The 11,432-nt window shown below is 40.8% G+C and overlaps 1 pseudogene; it reads right to left on the reverse strand.

The window, feature by feature from the left end:
• The window catches only part of LOC140806722 (uncharacterized), a 22,029-nt pseudogene extending 13,814 nt beyond the window's left edge, over window positions 1–8,215 (reverse strand).
• Between the last annotated feature and the right edge of the window lie 3,217 nt (window positions 8,216–11,432).

Genomic DNA, 11,432 nt, shown 5'->3' on the forward strand with positions numbered 1-11,432 from the left:
GGGTCCGTGTAGGCACTGTATTCGCCAAATGTATAGGGCACGGACCCCGTGCCTGGGTCCGTCTCCAGGTCCGTGCAGCCACTGTAAAAACTCATCCCAGCTTGTAAAGGACACGGACCCCGTGTGCAGGTCCGTGTACAGGTCCGTCCAGACTCGGTCAGCAACATCAATGCTTGAATGACTTTCCGTTGGCCTCCAAACGTACTCCCATGCATCACGACCTCTTCCGGCTTGCTCATGACTCCTTGTAGTGCCTCCTTGAATCTCTTTAGTCGACCCCTCGTGATTGGTCCCTCCGGCAACTGCAAAGGATCCCATGCTTTCCTTGGGACGTCCACGTTCGCATTCGCATCATCAAGAATTTAACATCGCGACCAGAAACAATAGTCCTAGGCATGCCATGCAACCTAACGACTTCTCTAAAGAACAAATCCACAATGTTTGAAGCATCATCGGTTTTATGACAAGCTATAAAATGTGCCATCTTTGAGAATCTATCCACAACAACAAAAATAGAATCCCTCCCCTTCTTAGTCCTTGGCAACCCCAAAATAAAGTCCATAAAAATATCAATCCAAGTTCTTTTTAAGAATAGCACCAATAAGTGTTCCCAAAGTTCTATTGACAACTTCACTTTGTCCATCCGTTTGAGGATGACAAGTAGTAGAAAACAACAATTTTGTGCCAAGTTTAGCCCATAAAGTCTTCCAAAAGTAACTCAAGAATTTAACATCGCAACCAGAAACAATAGTCCTAGGCATGCAATGCAACCTAACGACTTCTCTAAAGAACAAATCCGCAATGTTTGAAGCATCATCGGTTTTATGACAAGCAATAGTATGCTTCATCTTAGAGAATCTATCCACAACAACAAAAATAGAATCCCTCCCCTTCTTAGTCCTAGGCAACCCCAAAATAAAGTCCATAGAAATGTCAATCCAAGTTCTTTTTAAGAATAGCACGCAAAAGTGTTCCCAAAGTTCTATTGACAACTTCAATTTGTCCATCCGTTTGAGGATGACAAGTAGTAGAAAACAACAATTTTGTGCCAATTTTAGCCCATAAAGTCTTCCAAAAGTAACTCAAGAATTTAACATCGCGACCAGAAACAATAGTCTAGGCACGCCATGCAACCTAACGACTTCTCTAAAGAACAAATCCGCAATGTTTGAAGCATCATCGGTTTTATGACAAGCAATAGTATGCCTTATCTTAGAGAATCTATCCACAACAACAAAAATAGAATCCCTCCCCTTCTTAGTCCTAGGCAACCCCAAAATAAAGTCCATAGAAATGTCAATCCAAATTCTGTTTAAGAATAGCACGCAGAAGTGTTCCCAAAGTTCTATTGACAACATCAATTTGTCCATCCGTTTGAGGATGGCAAGTAGTAGAAAACAACAATTTTGTGCCAAGTTTAGCCCATAAAGTCTTCCAAAAGTAACTCAAGAATTTAACATCGCGACCAGAAACAATAGTCCTAGGCACGCCATGCAACCTAACGAATTCTCTAAAGAACAAATCCGCAATGTTTGAAGCATCATCGGTTCTATGACAAGCTATAAAATGAAACATCTTTGAGAATCTATCCACAACAACAAAAATAGAATCCCTCCCCTTCTTAGTCCTAGGCAACCCCAAAATAAAGTCCATAGAAATGTAAATTCAAGTTCTTTTTAAGAATAGCACGCAAAAGTGTTCCCAAAGTTCTATTGACAACTTCAATTTGTCCATCCGTTTGAGGATGACAAGTAGTAGAAAACAACAATTTTGTGCCAAGTTTAGCCCATAAAGTCTTCCAAAAGTAACTCAAGAATTTATCATCGCGACCAGAAACAATAATCCTAGGCATGCCATGCAACCTAACGACTTCTCTAAAGAACAAATCGCAATGTTTGAAGCATCATCGGTTTTATGACAAGCTATAAAATGTGCCATCTTTGACAATCTATCCACAACAACAAAATAGAATCCCTCCCCTTCTTAGTCCTAGGCAACCCCAAAATAAAGTCCATAGAAATGTCAATTCAAGTTCTGTTTAAGAATAGCACGCAAAAGTGTTCTCAAAGTTCTATTGACAACATCAATTTGTCCATCCGTTTGAGGATGACAAGTAGTAGAAAACAACAATTTTGTGCCAAGTTTAGCCCATAAAGTCTTCCAAAAGTAATTCAAGAATTTAACATCGCGACCAGAAACAATAGTCCTAGGCACGCCATGCAACCTAACGAATTCTCTAAAGAACAAACCCGCAATGTTTGAAGCATCATCGGTTTTATGACAAGCTATAAAATGTGTCATCTTAGAGAATCTATCCACAACAACAAAAATAGAATCCCTCCCCTTCATAGTCCTAGGCAACCCGAAAATAAAGTCCATAGAAATGTCAATCCAAGTTCTATTTAAGAATAGCACGCAAATGTGTTCCCAAAGTTCTATTGACAACATCAATTTGTCCATCCGTTTGAGGATGACAAGTAGTAGAAAACAACAATTTTGTGCCAAGTTTAGCCCATAAAGTCTTCCAAAAGTAACTCAAGAATTTAACATCGCGACCAGAAACAATAGTCCTAGGCACGCCATGCAACCTAACGAATTCTCTAAAGAACAAACCCGCAATGTTTGAAGCATCATCGGTTTTATGACAAGCTATAAAATGTGCCATCTTAGAGAATATATCCACAACAACAAAAATAGAATCCCTCCCTTTCTTTGTCCTAGGCGACCCCAAAATTAAGTCCATAGAAATGTCAATCAAAGTTCTTTTTAAGAATAGCACGCAAAGGTGTTCCCAACGTTCTGTTGACAACTTCAGTTTGTCCATCCGTTTGAGGATGACAAGTAGTAGAAAACAACAATTTTGTGCCAAGTTTAGCCCATAAAGTCTTCCAAAAGTTACTCAAGTGACGTGAATCTTGATACGAATAAATAGCAAACACGATTAAAAATAAATCGCACCCTCTATTCAATTACGATATTAAGATCCGTGTGTTTTCCCGATCTTTTGATTCAAGTATTGTGTGATATTCACCTCTAAACTAGCAAGAGTTTAGCAACAAATAAATACGAGGATAAACAATCGAAAACTATACGAACCTTCGAAGAACTTTGCCTACGACAATCCGCACAAGCAACGATCGACAAACGCCACAAAGTTAAAAACTTTGATAAGTTTGATTTGATTTGACAAAGCTAAAAGCTTTGAAAAGTTGAGAGAAAATTCTCAAAAGTTTGATAAACTCAAAATAATATGTGTATTGTGTGTTAAAATTCGTCCAACATAGTCTATATATCAAAAGATATCAAAAATCTAGTCTCCCAAAATAATAAAACTCTAGAAAATTAAACAAATCCGCGCAGAAAACACTAGGCACGGACCCCGTGCAGACCTCCGTGTCTGGGTCCGTGTACATACTGTAAAACTCTTCAATCGGGATCAAGGGACACGGACCCCGTGCTCACCTCCGTGTACGGGTCCGTGTAGGCACTGTATTCGCCAAATGTATAGGGCACGGACCCCGTGCCTGGGTCCGTCTCCAGGTCCGTGCAGCCACTGTAAAAACTCATCCCAGCTTGTAAAGGACACGGACCCCGTGTGCAGGTCCGTGTACAGGTCCGTCCAGACTCGGTCAGCAACATCAATGCTTGAATGACTTTCCGTTGGCCTCCAAACGTACTCCCATGCATCACGACCTCTTCCGGCTTGCTCATGACTCCTTGTAGCGCCTCCTTGAATCTCTTTAGTCGACCCCTCGTGATTGGTCCCTCCGGCAACTGCAAAGGATCCCATGCTTTCCTTGGGACGTCCACGTTCGCATTCGCATCATCCTCCCCTTCTTGAGAAGGATTTGTCCTCAAATCTTGCTCGTCACCTACATCAAACAACGACAAGTCACTAACATTAAAAGTAGAGCTAACATTATACTCACCCGACAAGTCGAGTTTGTAGGCATTGTCATTGATCCTCTCAAGAACTTGGAATGGTCCATCGCCCCTAGGTAGTAGCTTTGAGCGTCGCTTCTCCGGAAACCTCTCCTTCCTCAAGTGTAGCCACACCCAATCGCCCTTCTCGAATACCACCTTCTTTTTCCCTTTGTTGGCTCGCTTAGCATATTGCTCATTTCGCTTCTCAATATTAGCTTTTACCTTCTCATGCAAACTCCTAACGAATTCAGCCTTCTTTTTGCCGTCTAAGTTTAACCTTTCACTCACAGGTAAAGACATCAAATCCAATGGAGTCAAAGGATTAAAACCATATACAATCTCAAATGGTGAATAGCTAGTAGTAGAGTGCACACAACGATTATAAGCAAATTCAACAAATGGCAAGCAATTCTCCCAATTTTTTAAGTTCTTTTTGAGAATAGCACGTAATAAAGTTCCTAACGTCCTATTAACTACCTCAGTTTGACCATCAGTTTGAGGATGACAGGTCGTAGAAAACAGGTAATTTAGTGCCAAGTTTAGCCCACAGTGTTTTCCAAAAGTAACTTAGGAATTTAACATCACGGTCCGACACAATGGTCCTAGGCATGCCATGCAGCCTAACGACTTCTCTAAAGAATAAGTCCGCGATGTTAGATGCATCATCCGTCTTGTGACAAGCAATAAAGTGTGCCATTTTAGAAAACCTATCCACAACAACAAATATAGAGTCCCTCCCCTTCTTTGTCCTAGGTAACCCCAAAACAAAGTCCATAGAGATATCAACCCAAGGTTCACTAGGGACGGGAAGTGGTGTATATAATCCATGTGGTAGTGTCCTAGACTTAGCTTGTCTACAAGTTATGCACTTCTCACAAATACGCTCAACATCACGCTTCATGTGTGGCCAATAAAAATGTTCATGTAATGCACTTAAAGTCTTAGCCACCCCAAAGTGTCCCATTAGGCCACCCCAAAGTGTCCCATTAGGCCACCCCCATGTGCTTCCCTAACAAGTAATTCACGAATTGATGACTTGGGAATGCACAATCTATCCTCTCTAAACAAGAAACCTTTATGCAAGTAAAATTTATCATGTGGACCATGCATACAAGTTTCAAACACTTCCTTAAAATCATCATCTAGCACATACAACTCTTTAACAAGTTCAAACCCCAATATTTTAGATTCCAAAGTAGAGAAAAGTACATACCTCCGTGATAGTGCGTCGGCCACTACATTTTCCTTACCTTGCTTATACTTGATCATGTAGGGGAATGTCTCTATGAAGGCCACCCACTTAGCATGCCGCTTGTTCAGCTTTTGTTGCCCCTTGAGGTGCTTTAGAGACTCATGATCCGTATGAATCACAAACTCTTTAGGCCTCAAGTAGTGCTGCCACGTCTCAAGAGTCCTCACAAGTGCATAGAACTCCTTGTCATACGTGGGATAGTTCAGCGCTGCCCCATTGAGCTTCTCACTAAAGTACGCCACCGGCCTTCCTCCTTGCATCAACACGCCGCCAATACCTACACCTGAAGCATCACATTCAATTTCAAACGTATTAGAAAAATCAGGTAATACAAGTAAAGGAGCATTAATTAATTTTTGCTTGATAATATTAAAGGACTTCTCTTGCTCCTCGCCCCAACAGAATGGAACGTTCTTCTTGATGACCGCCGTCATCGGTGCCGCCAATGTGCTAAAATCCCTTACAAACCTCCTATAGAAGCTTGCAAGACCATGAAAGCTTCGGACTTGACCAACAGTAGTAGGCGATGGCCAATCTCGAATAGCACTTACCTTGTCTTCATCCACTTGTATCCCTTGTGAACTCACAACGAAACCAAGAAACACAAGTTTGTTTGTACAAAAATTACACTTCCTTAAGTTAGCATACAAATTTTCAGCCCTTAATGTGATTAGCACAAGTATCAAGTGTTTAACATGCTCTTCAAGATTCTTGCTATACACTAGGATATCATCAAAGTAAACCACAACAAATTTACCTATATGTGCACGCAAGACATGATTCATTAACCTCATAAAGGTGCTAGGTGCATTAGTTAAACCAAAAGGCATAACCATCCACTCATACAACCCATACTTAGTTTTAAAAGCAGTTTTCCACTCATCACCTTCCCTCATTCTAATTTGATGGTAGCCACTTCTTAAGTCAATTTTGCTGAAGATGCAAGACCCATGCAATTCATCTAACATATCATCTAGTCTAGGTATTGGATGCCTATACTTAATGGTTATGTTATTGATTGCCCTACAGTCGACACACATACGCCATGAGCCATCTTTCTTAGGGACTAGCAAAACAGGCACCGCACAAGGTGACATGGACTCACGCACATAACCTTTATCTAATAACTCACTTACCTGCCTTTGTAGCTCCTTAGTCTCCTCCGGATTGCTCCTATAAGCTGGACGGTTCGGCAAGGCACTCCCGGGCACCAAATCAATTTGGTGCTCAATTCCCCTCAATGGTGGTAAGCCTTGAGGTAGCTCCTCCGGAAATACATCGTCAAATTCCTGCAATAATGAAACAACAATGCTCGGAAGGGATCCGGCTATATCACTTGTGTTAAGGAGGATCTCCTTGTAAAGAATTAACACAAGTGGTTCATCGGTGTGCAACAAGTGTTTTATCTCACCTTTTTGGGCCATATAAGAATTCTTTTTGGCCTCTTTCCTCTCTTTTTCTTTCCCCTCAATTTCTTTCCTCTCTTTTTTTGTTTGTGTGGCTATCTCACTCTTTTCAACTCTCTTTTTTTCAGCCACTTCAATTTTATTTTCAGAGGCCATCTCACTTTTTAATTCACTCTTTTTTTCGGCCTCATTTCTCTTCTTTTTTTTCAAGTGGTCCTCCAATACTTGCTTTGGGGACAATGGAAGTAAGACAACAGTTTTTTTTTTCAAGACAAACGAGTACTTATTTTTGAACCCATCGTGAGTCACTCGCCTATCAAATTGCCATGGCCTACCCAACAATATATGACAAGCATGCATAGGTACCATGTCGCACAAAACCTCATCCACATACTTCCCAATTGAAAAGGACACTAGAACTTGCCTATTCACTCTCACCTCCGCACAATCGTTCTACCATTGAAGCTTATATGGTTGAGGATGTTTTATTGTAGGCAATCCCAATTTCTCAACCATCTCAATGCTAGCCACATTGGTGCAACTTCCCCCATCTATGATTACATTGCACACCTTACCACTCACAAAACATCTAGTGTGAAACAAGTTCTCCCTTTGGTTAATCTCCTCATCTTTGACTTGGGCACTCATGATTCGCCTAGTCACTAGAGCTTCTCCTACAACCGCCCCATATCCCTCATCGGGATCCTCCAACTCCGGCATATCATTATCACTACCCTCGCCATCCCCCTCACTTTGAGACTCATATTCACCATAATCATTCAAAAACATGACTCTCTTATTAGGACACTCACTAGCAATATGGCCCAACCCTTGACATCTGAAACATTTTGTATCTCTAGAACGAGTAGTACGAATTTCAGATTTACCTTGTACTCCATGTCTAGGTGCCTCTTGCTTTGGTTCAAACTTAGGCTTGGTCACCACTTTGCTATCATCTCGCTTGGCCGCATTTGGTCGCCACGAAGAAGATGCACCTCCGGTTTGATTGGTGCGGCCAACTCCTCGCCTCTTGAGTTGTTGCTCCACTTTAATGGCCATTTGCACCATCTCGTCTAGATCTAAGTAGTGTCGAAGCTCCACTTGATCTTGAATCTCCCTGTTCAAACCACAAAGAAAACGAGCCATAGTTGCTTCATTATCCTCCTCAGTATTTGCCCTAATCATGAGTACTTCCATCTCCTTATAGTAGTCCTCAACACTCTTCAACCCTTGCCTCAAAGTTTGTAACCTCTTAAACATCTCCCTATAATAGTGGTTAGGCACAAACCTCTTCCTCATTACACTCTTCATCTCATCCCAAGATTCAATGGGTCTCTCATTATACTTTCTTTTAGTGGTCACTAATTGATCCCACCAAATGAGAGCATAGTCTAAAAATTCAACCACCGCCAACCTCACCTTCTTTTGTTCGGAGTAGTGGTGACATGCAAATACGAACTCTACCCTCTTTTCCCATTCTAAGTACGCCTCCGGGTCAGATTTCCCATGGAATGAAGGGATTTTCATCTTAATACTACCCATGTGACCATCTTCCCTAATCTCCTCATATCTACCCCGCATGGCTTCCCTTCTTCCTCTACCAAATCCTCTACCTCTTCCATTCCTACCCCAATTCTCATTTTGGCTCTCATCGTCTCCTCCCAAATCATACTCCTCATCTTCACCTCTACCCAAGTCTCTAGGCTTAGATTTACCCCCACTAACACTAACCTCAAGTTTACCCAACCTCTCATGCAACGACTCCATTTGGGTCGTCATCATCCTACTAAAATCCCCAAACAACGCCTCCAGTGGAAACTTAGATGACCCCGGGTTCGAATTATCTCCTACCTCCTTCTCCATCTAATTCTTAGAAATGTACCTGCAAGAAAATGTTAGTAGAAAACAAATAACTCCTCACCCAAAAGCTCACCGGTCACTCCAAAGAAATTCACTCGTCTCTCCTCTCTTATTTTTTTGCTCACAACAAATACTCACTAGTCACTCCAAAGAAATAACACTCACACTCAAATGTTTCCACTCGAATTTGATAGTACTCTCAAAAGTGTGCTCAAGCTTTGTATTTGGGATATCAAACAATCAAGGTTCAAACTTGTGAACAAATGCAACCGACTCACTTGGACTGTGTAGACAAGAAATTCGAATATGAATTATTATTTTTTTTTTTTGACTGTGAGAGACAATTAAATATGACTCTCTAAAGGGAATAGAACAATATATCAAAAAGAAATAATGGTGAATTTTCGGAATTTTTGTACTTTTTTTTTTTTGAGTACTACTCGAAAATCCCAAAAAAAGAGTCACCAACAAATTTCGAGAATCACAGAATCACGAAAAAATTTACGAAGAACGATAGAACAAAACAGATCTGAAAATAAACGAAGAAATAATACAGATCTGCAATTTAGAAACAAGATAATTACTTGAATTCAATAAACCTGGGCTCTGATACCAAATGACGTGAATCTTGATACGAATAAATAGCAAACACGATTAAAAATAAATCGCACCCTCTATTCAATTACGATATTAAGATCCGTGTGTTTTCCCGATCTTTTGATTCAAGTATTGTGTGATATTCACCTCTAAACTAGCAAGAGTTTAGCAACAAATAAACACGAGGATAAACAATCGAAAACTATACGAACCTTCGAAGAACTTTGCCTACGACAATCCGCACAAGCAACGATCGACAAACGCCACAAAGTTAAAAACTTTGATAAGTTTGATTTGATTTGACAAAGCTAAAAGCTTTGAAAAGTTGAGAGAAAATTCTCAAAAGTTTGATAAACTCAAAATAATATGTGTATTGTGTGTTAAAATTCGTCCAACATAGTCTATATATCAAAAGATATCAAAAATCTAGTCTCCCAAAATAATAAAACTCGAGAAAAGAAACAAATCCGCGCAGAAAACACTAGGCACGGACCTCGTGCAGACCTCCGTGTCTAGGTCCGTGTACATACTGTAAAACTCTTCAATCGGGATCAAGGGACACGGACCCCGTGCTCACCTCCGTATACGGGTCCGTGTAGGCACTGTATTCGCCAAATGTATAGGGCACGGACCCCGTGCCTGGGTCCGTCTCCAGGTCCGTGCAGCCACTGTAAAAACTCATCCCAGCTTGTAAAGGACACGGACCCCGTGTGCAGGTCCGTGTACAGGTCCGTCCAGACTCGGTCAGCAACATCAATGCTTGAATGACTTTCCGTTGGCCTCCAAACGTACTCCCATGCATCACGACCTCTTCCGGCTTGCTCATGACTCCTTGTAGCGCCTCCTTGAATCTCTTTAGTCGACCCCTCGTGATTGGTCCCTACGGCAACTGCAAAGGATCCCATGCTTTCCTTGGGACGTCCACGTTCGCATTCGCATCATCAAGAATTTAACATCGCGACCAGAAACAATAGTCCTAGGCATGCCATGCAACCTAACGACTTCTCTAAAGAACAAATCCACAATGTTTGAAGCATCATCGGTTTTATGACAAGCTATAAAATGTGCCATCTTTGAGAATCTATCCACAACAACAAAAATAGAATCCCTCCCCTTCTTAGTCCTTGGCAACCCCAAAATAAAGTCCATAAAAATGTCAATCCAAGTTCTTTTTAAGAATAGCACGCATAAGTGTTCCCAAAGTTCTATTGACAACTTCACTTTGTCCATCCGTTTGAGGATGACAAGTAGTAGAAAACAACAATTTTGTGCCAAGTTTAGCCCATAAAGTCTTCCAAAAGTAACTCAAGAATTTAACATCGCAACCAGAAACAATAGTCCTAGGCATGCAATGCAACCTAACGACTTCTCTAAAGAACAAATCCGCAATGTTTGAAGCATCATCGGTTTTATGACAAGCAATAGTATGCCTCATCTTAGAGAATCTATCCATAACAACAAAAATAGAATCCCTCCCCTTCTTAGTCCTAGGCAACCCCAAAATAAAGTCCATAGAAATGTCAATCCAAGTTCTTTTTAAGAATAGCACGCAAAAGTGTTCCCAAAGTTCTATTGACAACTTCAGTTTGTCCATCCATTTGAGGATGACAAGTAGTAGAAAACAACAATTTTGTGCCAAGTTTAGCCCATAAAGTCTTCCAAAAGTAACTCAAGAATTTAACATCGCGACCAGAAACAACAGTCCTAGGCATGCCATGCAACCTAACGACTTCTCTAAAGAACAAATCCGCAATGTTTGAAGCATCATCGGTTTTATGACAAGCTATAAAATGTGCCATCTTAGAGAATCTATCCACAACAACAAAAATAGAATCCCTCCCCTTCTTAGTCCTAGGCGACCCCAAAATAAAGTCCATAGAAATGTCAATCCAAGTTCTTTTTAAGAATAGCACGCAAAAGTGTTCCCAAAAGTCTATTGACAACTTCAATTTGTCCATCCGTTTGAGGATGACAAGTAGTAGAAAACAACAATTTTGTGCCAAGTTTAGCCCATAAAGTCTTCCAAAAGTAACTCAAGAATTTAACATCGCGACCAGAAACAATAATCCTAGGCATGCCATGCAACCTAACGACTTCTCTAAAGAACAAATCCGCAATGTTTGAAGCATCATCGGTTTTATGACAAGCTATAAAATGTGCCATCTTTGAGAATCTATCCACAACAACAAAAATAGAATCCCTCCCCTTCTTAGTCCTAGGCAACCCCAAAATAAAGTCCATAGAAATGTCAATTCAAGTTCTTTTTAAGAATAGCACGCAAAAGTGTTCCCAAAGTTCTATTGACAACTTCAGTTTGTCCATCCGTTTGAGGATGACAAGTAGTAGAAAACAACAATTTTGTGCCAATTTTAGCCCATAAAGTCTTCCAAAAG

This window comes from Primulina eburnea, chromosome 12 (assembly GCF_022965805.1).
Source record: "Primulina eburnea isolate SZY01 chromosome 12, ASM2296580v1, whole genome shotgun sequence".
NCBI classification, from domain to species: domain Eukaryota; kingdom Viridiplantae; phylum Streptophyta; class Magnoliopsida; order Lamiales; family Gesneriaceae; genus Primulina; species Primulina eburnea.